At 43.4% G+C, this 15,497-nt stretch overlaps 2 protein-coding genes across 2 annotated transcripts in view; one reads left to right on the top strand and one right to left on the bottom strand.

The window, feature by feature from the left end:
• Arr1 (arrestin 1) overlaps positions 1 to 15,497 on the top strand; it is a 216,428-nt gene that overhangs the window by 137,309 nt on the left and 63,622 nt on the right. The window contains exon 6 of the mRNA XM_071707477.1: positions 2,715 to 2,792. The gene's annotated coding sequence lies outside the window, so the exon portion shown is untranslated. The remainder of the gene's footprint in view (positions 1 to 2,714; positions 2,793 to 15,497) is intronic.
• Positions 1 to 15,497, bottom strand: part of LOC139773204 (spondin-1) — a 161,527-nt gene that overhangs the window by 120,758 nt on the left and 25,272 nt on the right. The gene's annotated exons all lie outside the window — the stretch shown is intronic.

Raw genomic sequence — 15,497 nt, 5'->3', positions numbered from 1 at the left:
GAGAGAGAAAGAGAGGACGGGGAGAAGTAGGAGAGAGATGGAAGCTTGTAGCAAGCTTTCAATAACATGATGCAGATCCATTTTCAAAATTAAATTTTATCTACCGTATATTACGTGCACCCTCTCTTACTTCATTTTCTGGATTTTCTTTATATTGCGTTCACCCGTTCGTATTTCTCGCTGATCACAAAGTACTTTTTTTTTTACTTCCTCCAACGGTTGCTGCATAATATTGGCTAGAATATTTTATTCGTAATTGTCAAAGAAAAGGCGATGACAATTTATATATGCATAATATAATATATATATAAACTTGTACAATATTATAAATATGCCATATATTTTTAAATCGAATAATATAGCTATTTTATAATCTTAATAATATAGATTTGTTACACGATATACATACTATTTATTATAATTGATTGAAATTCTTAGTCGAAATAAATTAATTGTCTGTTTCGAAAGATTCGCGAGTATATTGTCGCGCGTTTCGATAGAACTTACTTTGCCGCTCCGCAAGAAAAGAGATCCGATAAATAAAGAGCAAACGAGTCTTATTACCAACTGCAGCGGCGAGTTTGTTGCGCGAAAATACTCCCGAGGAGATCGAAAAGAGCAAGAAAAAGGCGAGTCGCGAGATAAGGTAGGAAGGAAGGGGGGAAAAAATAACGAGATCGAGAGGAAACTACAAGCGTCGGGCGTCGCTGCATCTCGAAATCCCACAGGAAATGGATGTTAACTTCGTCGTTTAATTTCAGTCCTTCACTATGGGTCAGGGATAATCCGGCGTTCTTTCAGGCAAAAGTGTCATTTTTCAGACGCGGAATTTCCCGCGTGCTGCGTCGCGCGCGATGTCGGACGACAAATACCGGAGATTGTGCCAGCGTCTTACTATTCCGAAGCATTTCATTGCTCGGTGAAAAAGCTTAACAAGATGCGCGTTGCAACGCGCACGTTAAAATTAAAATGACATCCATCTAAAATCCCAACATAATTTTTTACGTACTGTAAATAAAATTGCTTATTAGATATTAATATAATCAAATTGACGAGAAAAACAGAGAGAAAGAAAAGCACGGACTGTTGAAAAAAAGCGAAACAAGGCGACGAAAAATTTCATGACCGTGGACCTCGCCGTGGACCGTATGCTCGGCGAACGTCGAGATCTGAAAGGGAAAGGGTCAGCGGTCGGCGGAGATGGACGAGCGGCTGGAAAAAAGTGCAAAAATCCGGGGGTGCGGCGGGATTCTCTCTCCGACGGATGGCGTCTACGCGGAAATATTTTCTCGGGCATCCGAGCTCGAGATCGAGCGACGAGCTCTTGAGGAACGTAGTAAGGTGAAGGCGAGGATAAAGAAGAGGAGGTAGAGGGTAGCAAGAGGTAGCAGACGAGAGAGGCTGAAGTCTGAGCCAATCAGTGTCTCTTCGGAGCTTTTCACCCTGCTGCCGCTAGAGAAGCCGTGAAAGAAGAGAAGCGACGAGAGAGGCGGACGGACGAGGGTAGAAATAACATAATAAGGAATGATTTTATTTCCGTCCATATATATCGGCACGCTCTCATGCGGCGGTCGTTTCTAATTTTATTTTCGCCGCACTCCTACAACGGTCTCCTATCAGCGGCATCATCGACGCGGGCTGACAGTGAGGGGAGGACGTTCGCTCTCATCCATTTTTCATTGTTCCCGGTTCTTCTTTACAACCGAAAATCTGGAAATGGAGGAAGATAAAAGGGCCTGGGAATGGAGGATAAAAGGACGGAGGCTGGGGATATATAATAAATCGCGGCGGTAATTCCTCGTTTACAATAAACAAAGCTATCTCTCGGGGCTGTCGTCTCACACATTTATCTCGAGTTTTATTAATTATACGGTGACATGCTTGGTTATTGCAAAAAAATTCGTACATCCTATCGGATTTAGGTACCATCCGCGATCCCGTGCTTGATCCCGTCTCTACTGTCAGCGTCGTGGGGGGGCGAAAGATTTGCCCCGAGTGTTGGAGTGCTCTAGAATCCGGGCAGGCCCGGTAAATAATGGTTCGTGGCGGGTGTCCCGAGTAGGAACAAAAAAAAAAGGAGAAAAGAAAAGAAGGAAAAAAGGGAAAGGGGGGAAAAGTCGGACGTCGGGAGAATAAATTTGAATGCGGTCTTACCGGCGCGGTGCGACGGCGACGTGGCCGTAATCGAATGATATTCAAATTTAAATGCTCGGCGCAATAAAGTGTTTAAGAATTTAAAACTTTATTTGACTTTCAAAGTGGCTGTGCGCTGCCCTCTCCCTCCCATGTCCCCGCGTTCGGGATTCGCCGGGGCGCAGGGCAGGGCAGGACGGGGACAAACCTGGGTGGAATCGTATGAATCCTCCCTCCTCGTCTCTCACTTCCGTCTTACGACCCGGGGGGAAGACGAAGAGTTTGCAGTTAATTTCGCATTTCGTCGCTCTCGCCGTCGGCCTGCCGCTGTCGTTTCCTCTTCGCTGTCGGGCTCGCGCGATCTTGCCGGACGTTAATAGGACTATCACACAGAGGGGAAAATACCCTCCTCGCCGTCGGGTAGCGTCGGGGTAGAAAATCCTGCCGTTCGTTTTAACGGATGCTCGTTACGCCGGCGCGTTCTTCGCCGCTTAAGAATTTGACGCGCCGCGCCGCGCGAATCGCTCTCTCGATCATTTTCGTAGAAACGTGGAACTAATTATTACTTTTGGATGTTCTAGGAGACTGATCGCCGGCTACACCGCACCACTCAGTCACGTACGTCCCGGCATTTTGTTTCAATGGAAGAAAAAATATCGGTGAGTTTTTTATCAGTTTGAATAAAAACAAAATTTCTAGCTACTCCACTTTAGCTCAAGCGTATCATATATCAGTATATGAACAGAATTAACTTTTGAATTCCGAAGAGAGATAAATATCCTATTGAATATATGCAATAAATGAATCGAATTTTGAGTTCATTCTCTTATCGACATATTGATTGTTTCTACTTTATTAGACAAGTTATTTTTTTCAAATCCGCCGTGATTCCTAATGAAGCACATGATGTACAAATTAATTAAAATACGCTCGTAAACGTGAACGCTGGGCGTAATTTTTCTCCACGGGTTAATTAACGGCTGCCATATCTGCAAATACGTATCCGCTAGCCGCGCTTCCACATTTGCCGCGCTGTAAGTTCCTGAATGTGTACATGTACATGCACACATTCACATGCACATATACACGTACATTCGCGAGCGCGCACCGTAAATTTCGACTATGCTATCGAGTCCATTTCAATAAAATTTCAACGATAAATCATCGGCGCGCTTCGATCGACCAAGTAAATTGAACCTTTTTGCACAGAGAACTTTGCTGCGCTGTTCTTTTCTAACGGTAAATGGTCGCGGGCACTCACGCAATTATTTCGCGTGACGTGCGACAAGAAAAATTGCGCCCGATTTGTGTACTTTGCAATTTATGCGCGAATTTAGTGATACGCCCGCCGATAAATATTCGTCCGGCAGATAAAACGTTTTTCCATATTGATTTGGAGATAGTCATGCACTCCCGTGTGTTTGTTTGTCCAAAAACAATTGTAAAAGCTACAGGAATAAATCCTGCGCACTTTTAAAAATGAAATTTGTCAGGGCTGTTTTGTTTCCTATTTTCTATTTTCGACTGTCGGGGCAACGAGCTCTCCGAAAGTATCCCAAGCGATTATCATTAATAAAAGAAATCACATAGGTACATCAGAGAAGTGACTGTTTAATACATGTTCTCTAAAAAAAACGCTCTCTCATTTCCTTTTTCCGAATATACTAATAATATTAAATATTAAACTGTGCAAAGTGACAGTCTTCATTGAATATATTAACTATATATTAACTTCGAGTTAAAAAAATCTGTAAAATTACAAACTCAGGAGACTTCTGGGATTCCTCCACAGTCCACATATATGTCTTGAAATCCTGGCCGCATTTCTTTATCTTTATACGTATCTCGAAGACTGACGTTATTCTCTCGCGGTAATCTAACATTTCTCAGCGATGACACATTTTGCGTACCACGTCTGATTAAACACTTGAGTGACGTACCGTCGAAATGTCGCGCTTCGGCAGCGCGATGATTGTTGCAAAATATGCAAAAACAATGTGTCGTATAGTCGCAATGCGACATAGAATGTTTTCGCGCGCGAAGCATACTCGAATGCATTAATTCACTCGCTGCATCGAATGCACTCAGCGTGTCATTTTGTCGTCTGTACTCATTTGATGCAGCTGCATCGAGCGAGTTAACTATCGGCGTACATTTCGAAAGACGGTGCGGGCATAGAGAATTCTGCTTGTAGCTTAATTAATATTTTTGGAAATTATTTATCTTTTAATAGTACAGTCAATAATGTGCAGTTGCATCTTTTTATTATCCATTATTTATAATATTTTATTTTTATATTTATTTATATTCTATGTGCGCTTGAAAAGATGTGATGCGAATTCAGACTGTTGTTCTGTATTGAATGTATTATTCAACATATTTTTTTTCCGCTTTCAGCATTAATACTTGAGTAACAGTTAAATAATGAAGATACACCGTTTGCGCGTTAATTGCGATGGATCGCCGCATTGAGCTTGCGTAATCAACTACTTTAATACCGCGTTAATGCACTCGAGTATACGAGAACGAAACGTGCAGAGCAGGGGAAAACAGTTTGCGGCCATTTTTGGGGAAATCCAATTTGGCGGGCTAGACGGTGCCGGAGGCAGTGGGATCGTACATATTTTATATGCAGTTCGTAAAGGGACCGCGACGAAACGCGACGAGGGGGAGAGCGAGAGAAGAGGGTCGAGCGGAGAGAAAAAAATGCCAAAGAGTGAAAAGAATGCGAGAAAATGAACGCGAGACGTAGAATGAGCGTGGGATAACTCGTCCGCCTCTATTTTCCACAGATTGTTCATAATTGCTCATATTTCGGGTCGAGTTAATTCATCGTTATACTTGCGGCCGATTCCGACCAGTGCCGTGGAAGGCAATCGCAAATATAATGAAGCCCTTAAATGATACTCGAGAATGAAGAAGAGGAAACGGAAGAGGAGAGATAAATATGAATAAATTATAACAGACAGCAAAGAGATACTTCGAAAGGATATCCCAATAAATGTTTGACCAGTTCACGTATATTTAATCGATTCAGAAATACTCCTGTATTCTGTATCGGGCCTGAAAAACGATAACACAATAGAGTAAACCGACAAATTCAGTCCTTACAAGGAAGTTTATCTTGAATCTTAAAATTTGCTAGTTAAAACAGAGCTCGATATTGCTAACGTAAATATTTTGATATGATTAAAATTACTTTTCATATATCTTTCAATTCCAGTGGATCGTTTTTAACCGTAACAAGAGCTTAATTAAAGCTCATATATAATATCTGCTGATTAAAGTTGTTCGAATTCGACTTACACCTCCGAGATCTCCGAATATCTTAATCCGCTGTATTGAAGAAAGAAATACTGAGAAAATACCGTATTTCGCCCGTGTTTGTCCGGATCTTCCTGCTTTTTCTTCTTAGCGTTGTGTCAATCCCCGGGCTTTCATCGTAAAGCTTGCGGATTGCGCGGGACAAAGAGAGCTAGGGAAGCAAAGGACGCATGGGACATCGCGATAGGGATCGTAATCCATGCACTTGGCTTGCATTTGCGATTTGTACCTTCTGGAAAAATCGCGCCAGGTGAGCTTGCCTGAGATCGGCCTTGAAATCTCGAACAAAAAAGAGCGCTGCGTTCAGATACTTGGCAAGACGTGTAACGCAAATTTGATTTCGGACTTTGTGAAACGGCGTAATCGCGAATTTTATGTTTAAACTTTTAATAATAAGTTTGAAACGAAAAGAAAAGGTTCCGATTGTGTGGATTACATCTCACAATCAATCTGAGAATTAATGTTTGCAAAGAAGATAACGTATTTCGTAGTAGATCTGACGATACAGTTCGAAACTGTTTTGACGCTCACCATTGAACTCGCGATTGCCAGCGCTTATTTTGAGGAGAAAGACGATTTTCAGTCTTTGAATCCGGCTATATTTGACATGCGGGAGAAGTTCAAGAGCGGCTTGATTCTGCAGGGTATTAGGTAGGCGGGTGAGAGGATCAGAAAGCGGATTCAAATCGAAGAATAAACAGGGGAATCGAGATTCCGAGTTTACCTACTGTTTACGGAGCCCTTCTTTCCTGCGGAAGGAAGTAGTCCTCTTCAAGGGAACACGAATAATTTTGGCAAACACGAAGCCATGGATTACGTGGCACAAAATCGCTTCCGCTTTTGCGCATTCCTCCCCCCCCCCCTCCTCCCTCCTCCCTCCTGTGTTCTCTTTTTTTCCTGCAGGAGCCTTAACGAATTTATATCCGGAGTAACTCCGGGGCGCCATTATTAAAATGAAAATTTATGCATCCGGCTTTCAACCCTCTGATCCAATTTCATAAACTGAAATTTCCAGTCGGGGACCAGCCGGGGGTAACAATGGCGTTATGGGTGACTGCACGCCGTTGCGGTACGCGCGCAAATACGCGGAAATCATGGAGTGCTACCGTTATAAAATTTTTTTATGCAATCGAGACAGATTATTTCAACGTATCCTGGAATCACGAATAAACGAGTGTCGTCCCGCGACATTTGCAAAATTCTTTAAACGAATTTAAATTCCCTCTCAATTGATTAAGTCAATTCGTTACGCGCTCCGACATTCCTTGCAGTCGCGATACATTTTCTTTAGGTCAGGAAAAACGTTCCCGATATCGCCAATAATATCGAGGAAAGTAATGCTATACGTTATTCCCGTGCCGATTCGCGCGCGCGTATGTATGTCGTATACGCGTTCTTCTTTACTTCTTTCATCCTCGACTTCGTGCAACCGCCGTTTGTATAGGTATGGTCAGGAAACGAAATCCCGTTGGTTTCTCGACGCGAGAGGTCGAGTTCACCCGAAGCGCGGTCGTCGTTCTTCGTCGTCGTCGTCTCCGTCGCCTCCGTCGCCGTTGTTGTCGTTGTCGTCGTCGTCGCTGGAAGTTCCATCACATCCGGGTCGAAGGAATGGAGAGGATCAATGAAAAAAAAAAGGGACGCGTCGAAAAGGCGAAGGAGTTTAAAGAGAACGATATACGTCTTCACGACGAAAAGCGCCTCGAACGCACAATGACGACTCCCCCTCTCTCTCTTTCTCCCCGGGAGAGATATCTCTTAACGTTTCTTTAAGTAGAATGACCCCCCTCTGAATTTTTATTTTCTTCAAGCTGCTCGCGAGAAGCTCACAGTCGACAACCCAACGTCCCTTCTCGCCCGACGTGTTTTCTTCAAACTCCTCATTGCTAGGCAAAACCCTGAGTACAATGCTAATGCAGGAAATTATATTTACTGCAAACGAAATTTGTGTAACTATCTTTTATGACATCGGGTATACGCGTTTCCTAGTAGAAAAATTACTTGACGTCGTTCACCGTTACTCGAACTTTTAATATCGTTTTCTACCATCTAGATCTCCGAAAATTTCTATATTAAAAAAACTCTTTTGTGCCATTGCGACGTAATGTTCCGTGTAATATTATTATAATATGATAGGGATGGTTATATTTCACGTTATAAAACGCGAAATATAAAAAAAGAATCTCGATTATCCTAGGAATTCGCGAAACACATTAGTAACCGTAACGCGTGTCACGCATAACGAAAATCAGATGGAAAATTGATGGACGTTGGCGAGGCGAGATGGTACTTTTATTAGCAATATCGGTGTGGAATCGATTGACATAAAATTCATAATAGCTTTTCACGTAATACGCTTCTGATCGCGACACATTTTTCCGTGTACCGCCGTGCGAGGATATTCAACCACTATGCTCCTTTGCGCTTTACTTCGCCTCAATTCATTTTATTTTCCGACACGATATTACTCTCCGCCGTCTGACTGGCGATTTAATTCACAGCGGGGATTATTTTTCTACTCCTTAGGAAATAAAAATGTGTCTAATAGTCTTGGGTTTAATAAAATAATTATTAGTATAGAATTAAATAATTTTATTAAATATTAAGAGAATTGTAACGGAATCAAAATTTCAGAGAAGGAACGTGCATACATAATACAGTTGACATTTTATAAAGAGAGTGTGATAAAGTCATAAATATAATATGTAATGCAGCATATTTTCTTTCTTTCTACAACGCTTATATCATTCTGTTCTTAAAGTCTACATTATTTCCGTAACTCTTTTATTATAACTTATTTGCCAATCAGTTTACGATGGAAAATACGTAAATTGACGATAAAGTGTCTAATAAGGCTTTATTAAAAAAGTTGAATACGCGTTAACTAGAAAATGAGCTGCTCCCGTTCGCATTACTTGGATTTTTCATTTTCCAAACTATTTAACGCACAATGTTAAATAGTTCGCCAATTAAGCCGCAGATTAAATTTCCGCTAAGGGAGAATTAAACGCGAACGACCTGAAGGGATGACGGGTTTCTTTTCTTTTTCGAAACTTCCCGTACATGTGTTCTACGTGTTGTAGGGGTTCCCGCTACTTTCCGTTGATTCTAACAGTCGCACCAATTCCTCCGAAGGCCACTTAATCCACGACGCCGCGCGCATCTCAGCCCTCATAGAAAGCCTAAGCGAAGCCATCAGGACGAAACACTTCTCGTGTCCGCCGTTTTTATAGGACCGTTAACACGCACACGCGTAAGTGTGTACATGCAAAGCCCACGCGCAAGAGGCGCCACGCACACGTTCATGCGTGAGCGCGCACACGCGTCGACACGTCTCGGGGGTCTAAAGATGGGCAGGAGAGACAAACCTTAAATGGAGCATAAACCCCAAATAGTATCCCGTAATGGTTTCCGAAATATCGGCTAGATCCTTTCGGTTAGAGTGTCGCGCCATTTCCTTTGAACTCAGTTTAATATATTAATTTGCAGGATATTGTGCTGAAGTCTTTATTTCGTCTTTAAATTAAATCAAATCGTTATCGATTTAATATAGGATTAAATCAGATTAAATTAGATAGTTTGTTTAGCGCCGATCGTTTACCATCGTTTACTCTTTTAAATTTCTTTTTTTAAATTTATTATTCTTTATTTAAAGTCGCAGTAAATAATTTCTTAAATAATTTCTTTCACATGCAACATACATATTATATTATGTAAAAAAATAGTTTAATTGATTAAAAATAAGAAGGAGAAATAAATCAAGTGCAAAAGTTTTGTTTACGTCTGCTACGTAAAACGTAAAACGAAGACCGCAATCTGAATATACTACCGGTGCTTAAAAAGAATTATCGCGTACGGCTTGCGACAATGTCGGCCATACGTCGTGACGTTCGCCATTTCTGTTCGGAGCAAAAAACTAGGCCAGTCGGATGAATAGAAACAGGCTGGGACTCGCAGTTGCGAAAAGCTCGATGATACGAGACTCGTCGATGCAGTTTGTCAGTATTCTTCTCTGCGCTCGTCAACGTGAAACAGAAAAAAAGGAGGAGGAAGAAGGGAAAAAAAATAAATCGCCGGTGATTTGCGTCGCGCGATCACAATAAGAATTCGTTCCAGCCCTTTCAACGGCACGGACAAAAGATTTAGTGCACCAATGAATCGATGAAAGCGCACTTACGATTTTGCTTGTAAATTGCGGCACGCTCGGGACGGGAACGTAATAAATATTACACGTTTCATCGATTTTAAATCGCTGCGCTCCGCGAAAGTTTATTTTATTTAATCTTATGGAGGCGCCCAGTTTAAGTATCCTCCAACCCAGACACCTCGTCCATCACTAATAGACCTCGTCCCTATCGATTTCGCATTCGCGGACTTCTTTATTTTCTTCCCTTATCCATTCTTCACGACCGCGAATGTCCACGATCTTTCTCCGTATTCCGCTATATCATTACAACGTTTATTTAACCTCATCAATTGCTCTCCACCAGTTTTATCATGTCCTATATCTGTTTTCGCAATCGGTCATATTATCATAAAGCTATTTACATTCCTTTATACATTGGACATTCAAGGAGAGCCGGTTTAATTATGTTGATTGTAAAACGCTTTGCAGGCCCGACTGCAGCGAGAAAAGAAGAAGTTTGAGTATCTGGTTGGATAGTAATCACGTCTTTATGACAGCCTTGCTAATAATAAGTCGTCTTAGATCTTAAACGCGGACGGGGGCTTATGATCCATCTGAGAGAAGAGGGCTCATTTTCGGAGAGCCTCTCCAGCCTTTCTCTCGCTAGCGCTGCCCTCTTCACCCAACCTGGGAAGAGAATGAAGGCAGTTAAGTGCAGTCTATACGTGGAGGCACAGTTATCCATCGCGCGCTTATTATATATAAACGAAGTTCTCTCTCTGTCTCTCCCGAGAAAGCGCACTCGACCTAGTGGACGCAGCAGCGAGTCCGACTCTCAAGGACGGTAATACCGATGTCGATGGCATCGTTCGTGAAAGGGTGGGAATTAGAGTATAAGCGGACTTCGGATTACGGGGCAAAATTATGAAATATGCGAAAGCAGCTGCTTCTCTACAGCCGTATAAATATGTAGTTAGCAGGGAGAAGTAACATCACTTGCAATAAAGATCACATGTAGTAGGTCAAGATAATTGAAGCTTTCTTTATGCCAATTAATTTAATATCTCGGTCGTAAAAATAGAGTGTCCTCATATACCGCTTGTAATTAATAAAGCTGTACCAAAGTAGTTATTGGACACATTAATCCAATTATTGATAATATCTAGACGACTAAAATTATGTGAAGTATTTATAGACAAATTTTTTTAGCGTTCATACATTGCGAATATTTTGTTTGTATGTAATATTACAGGAGATACGGGGCTTTTATTTATCAGCGAACAGTCGCGTGTCTGCAGGATTATCGCGGCAAGATGGTCGCAATTCAGCGACAAGCAGAAACGGCGCGGCAAACGTATTAACACGCATCGCGAGCGCGCGGAATTGCGCGCAGTTACACAATAACCGCGATGCAACTGTTGGCGATGTAATATAATACAGCGTTCGCAGAATGGGGCGGTTTAGTCCGCCGGTTGTTTGGGGCCGAGAAGAGCCGGGGCTTGATACGAGAGACTTGGCAGCAGATATAACTCTTAGGGGGTAATTTTCCGGATATAACGCTATAAGGGAGATTGAATTGCCGCACGGCATAAGCGACGCAGGATTTAATGCAGTTCACCCGAAGGGATCTTATTGCGCGCGGCTTCTCGCGCGGTCAACCGCAGAAAATTCGTGATAGGAATGACGATCCACCGTCGCTTTTTGACGGAAGACATTCGGTGTACATCGGTAGACTCATTATCGGATGCTCGGAACGTCCCATTTCCGTAACTGAACTAAGCTCGTATTTGTACTGACTATAGACCATCGACAAGGTTGGGTGCAAAATTAATTTAGGCACACGGCTCTAATTAAACTTTAATGCTATTAGCGTGCTTCTGCAATATAAATCGTATAGGTGAAACCGCGCGGCGATACTCGGGGCCGAGGTTACGAGATGCGCACGCAAACTTTGTCGTCTATATCGCGCGGGCTACAGCACGGCGGAGACGCGCATATACAGTCGGGATTAATACGTAGACGGGGTGCACACGCAGTCTACCGTCTACGCGCATCTACATGGCTGCGTGCAGATATGGTTACGGCGCGTGCGGTTCGAAATTGGTTACATGCATCAAGGGATGCAACACCACCGCCGAACGTCTTCCGTTCTCTCGGCTCTTCTTCCTCTATCGCCCCTCGGTGTTTCTCCTAGAGTGGCTGCCGCATCTTCATCCTCTCTACTGCCATCGATTAAGCATCATCTCTTAACCATAACGATGACGGGAAAAGTAGTGCCTCTCTCTCTCTCTCCTCTCTATCTGTCCTCGTTACCGGGACTAAATTTAAACCCTCTCTTGCGTGAAACGTAATCTTCGAGAAAGTGAATGAGATTTCGAGTATATCTGCGAACTGGAGCAATACAATGTGGAATGGCGAGGTTGATTTTGCATCGTCGAGATTATTCCCGATAACGGACATTCCTTAGATCGCAATGGCAAATACGAGGTTCACGAACTACTTGGCGAATAAATTCAACCACCGAGCCACGGGAAGCAAACTCTTCCTCCGTTCCTCTTCGGTCATCCGCGAAATTTGCATTTTCCCGTTACGCGAATCTCTGACGGTTCCTTAATTATTGAAAACCCAAGTCTCGTCGTATTCGTGAAAAGGTTTCTCTTGCAAGATTGAGGAAATTTGTCTAATCGGAAATTCAGAGATCTGATGATCCGGAGATTCTAGAGGCGAACGCTCGCCACAATCTCGGCGAATTTCAAATATTTGAAAACCCGATAATATATTCGCTTTGCGTTCTAATATATATTATACAGAGATACCAAAAGCCCGAGATTATTCACAAAACTGTCAAGAAAAATTAAATTTTGAGGTAGGAAATCACTGCTGAGCACAGCACCTTAGAGAAATTCGTATTTCCTCGCTCATGAAGCTTTGATGTACCAACATTCGCCGTAATCGTACGCGCACGTGAGATTTCTGAAGGTACGACACTAACCCTGGTAATTCTTACAAGCGCGTCCGGCGCCGCGGCCGTAGAAATTATGCAGTTGCAACGGCAGCGAAACTGCAGAGGCGTCGCCGCTACCATATGGCTGCGGTACCCGGGATGGCGTATCTCGGATACGGCGAGTTCGCAAGTACGTCGTAACCACGCGAATAACGTGTCGTTATACGGTGGCGGGGGGCGAGCGGAGAGGACCACGGAGTGGAGTTGACGCAGCCGGGGGTTGCTGCCGCCGCCGCTGCTGCTGCATCGGGGGCGAGACCATTTGTTTATAATTCCTTCGGGGACGCGGCTCCGCGCGCGGCGGTCGGTCCATCCCGTCGCCATCCTCGTTCCTTCCTCCCGTCCTCTCACTCGGATGAGACGAGCCGAATTTAAATTTCCCGGAATCCGCTCGCCTACTCCGCCACCTCCGGATCTAACGACTTTCTTAACGACCCTCCGCGGAGCCGTCCCCCATCGCCACGACCACCATCGTTCTCCCGTACGTATACCTACCTTCCGTACGTCTCTCTACCATACGGTTCCCGGTCTCGGGACAGCTTGACGACGACGGCGTACGGTCCATCCCGTATGCTAACCAGTCGACTTGTAACCGAGATAACTTTGAATTAGCCCGCGATTAAGGGCGGATTCGCGTAAGCGAAGGTGGAGATGGATTGTTAGCGTCGGAACCGCCACTTGCGTTACGAAGGAGACTATTAAAATAAGGAAGAAAGAATGTTATGACCAACAATCTCTCATACATACATAAAATATTTATTTCTTTAAATATATTTATTCAGGTTCGACTTTAGATATTATATCAATAATAACTTATTGATTACGACGGCGAACTAATCTAGAAATTGTGTTAATCGTGCGACGTGCAAAATTTGTGAGACAATTTATTCAGGTCATATAAAATTGATTTTCGATTGACTGATAATCTACTAAAAGAATTAATTTTCTATTCATAAAATCATTTGAAAATACCCAGTGCATCGGCAAATTACATTGTAGATTAATGGGATTAACAAGATATTGCGTTTATTATTGTCAGGATCAATTTTGGGAGAAAATAGTCATATATTTTGATGTTATCCGTATTATGCAGTAGATGCAAAAGTTGTTTTCGAAGCATCAACCCAAAATTGATTATTTCGAACATATAAATTGCAATAGCTCGTAATATTTCATATTTACGTCATCCATCGCATTTTTCGCACGAAGAACCGTTTTCCTCTTTTGTCTGTTTCTTTATTGTGTTTTTTTTACTATCAACACATGAAACATATATTCTTTTCTGTTCCGTAGTCGAGCATCGGATCATTTTTCGTTTTCGCAGTTTGTCCTATTTGCCGCGCGGTTTTCTCTTTCTCGCTCGTTTTCCCGGAAGAAGGGTTGAGAATTTATGCGGGAAATCCAAGGAATTCGCTGGAACGAATTGTCCAGAAACCGCCGGATCGTGCACCCCCGAGATTTCAAAACGATGTTTTACCCGAAGTCTAACATACCCGGGATTCCCATTGCTCGTAGGGGAGGGGGGGGGAACAATAATTTCATTCTGCTCCGCATTCATTCCGTATAATTTTCTGCGCGCGCACGTACGATCGAAGAATTGAACTTCCGGCCGGTGTGTAGCTTTGTATTACAATCGTGACCGGGTTCGTAGTCTCGTAACGGAAAGCTCCGCTGGTCGACGCCAGACATTCCGCACCGCCGGGAGTAAAGCCCGGGCCGTATAGCGGCGACCCGTGGCTCCCGACGCCGTTTTACAAATTTACGTGCAACCCCCGTCCCCCCTTCCCCCCCCGTCGAAGAAGGGAACCGAATCCCCTCCGTCGTTCGCCGCTCGCGAAACTTCGTGCCTGCCCTGCGGTCGTGCAGTTTGCATTCTCGGCGTGACTCGCACAGTAAAATTTCATCTCATAATGGCGTCCGACCTCTCCGTCGCCTTACACCTTCTTCTATCTTCTCGCGCCGCGGCGGCGGGCGTTGCAACGCTGGTCTCCACGGTGCGGAGTCGTTTCCGTTTTATTGGACAAGTTTCCCCATAAACAGGAAGCGGGTGCGCGCCGTTTTTGACTGGGTATTTATTACGTTTTTACCGTCGTCGTTGTTGTGGGGGTTGCGCGCGTGATAATGCCGCTCGTGGGAGCGAATTTTCCCCGCTTCGTTGCAACCCCCGTGAAATGAAAAAATGCGACATTGCATGCGACAATACAACTTCTGTCGATACCTCGTTATAATATTCGTTTTATTAAATGCGACTATACAGTTATATTTTTTCGATAATAAAACCGTGACATGTGCTGTTTTTAATTATTATTAAATATTGAAAAATAAGGACCCGCGATAAAATCTTGATCAGGCTCATGAATCTCGCGAGCTTGCTAAATAAGTATCGTTAGCCACTTGAGTTTTGCAGGTATACCTGGCTGCGCTCCTCGTTCCGCGCGAGGAGAGCAGCCTTTAATTAGCGAACGGAGCTGTCAAAGACTGCCGGTAAAATGGAACGAGAACTGCCGCAGCTCTCGCAGTCTACGTAATTGGACGAATCTCGTCGAGTATCGTGTTTCCAGAGCGGATCATAGAACGACGGCGCAAGAAATAAATATTTGTAAAAGATGTGATTGATATCTTTGAAAGTTACTGGTGCATTAACTACGATCTCGCGACGATAGAACTGAGTATTTGTATTATCTTCGACAGAAATGACGACGACGATGATGACGATGACAAGTGACGCGTACTTAAGCCGATTTCGAAGAATAAATCACGAATGCGCACTTTGATTCGCGAAGATGGAAGCTATTAGTCGGATATACAAGATATTAGTCTTATTAACATGTCGCAACAGCCAATCATTTTTATTAAATATGTCAAACATAAACTTATGCCTTGATTTCTAGAGTTTCTAGAGATCGGTTATTA

The sequence above is a fragment of the Temnothorax nylanderi genome, unplaced genomic scaffold (genome assembly GCF_030848795.1).
Source record: "Temnothorax nylanderi isolate EJ_2023f unplaced genomic scaffold, tnyl_v1.0 TNYL_tig0059_pilon, whole genome shotgun sequence".
In the NCBI taxonomy this organism is placed as follows: Eukaryota; Metazoa; Arthropoda; class Insecta; order Hymenoptera; family Formicidae; genus Temnothorax; species Temnothorax nylanderi.
This window is presented reverse-complemented; position numbering and strand designations above follow the sequence as displayed.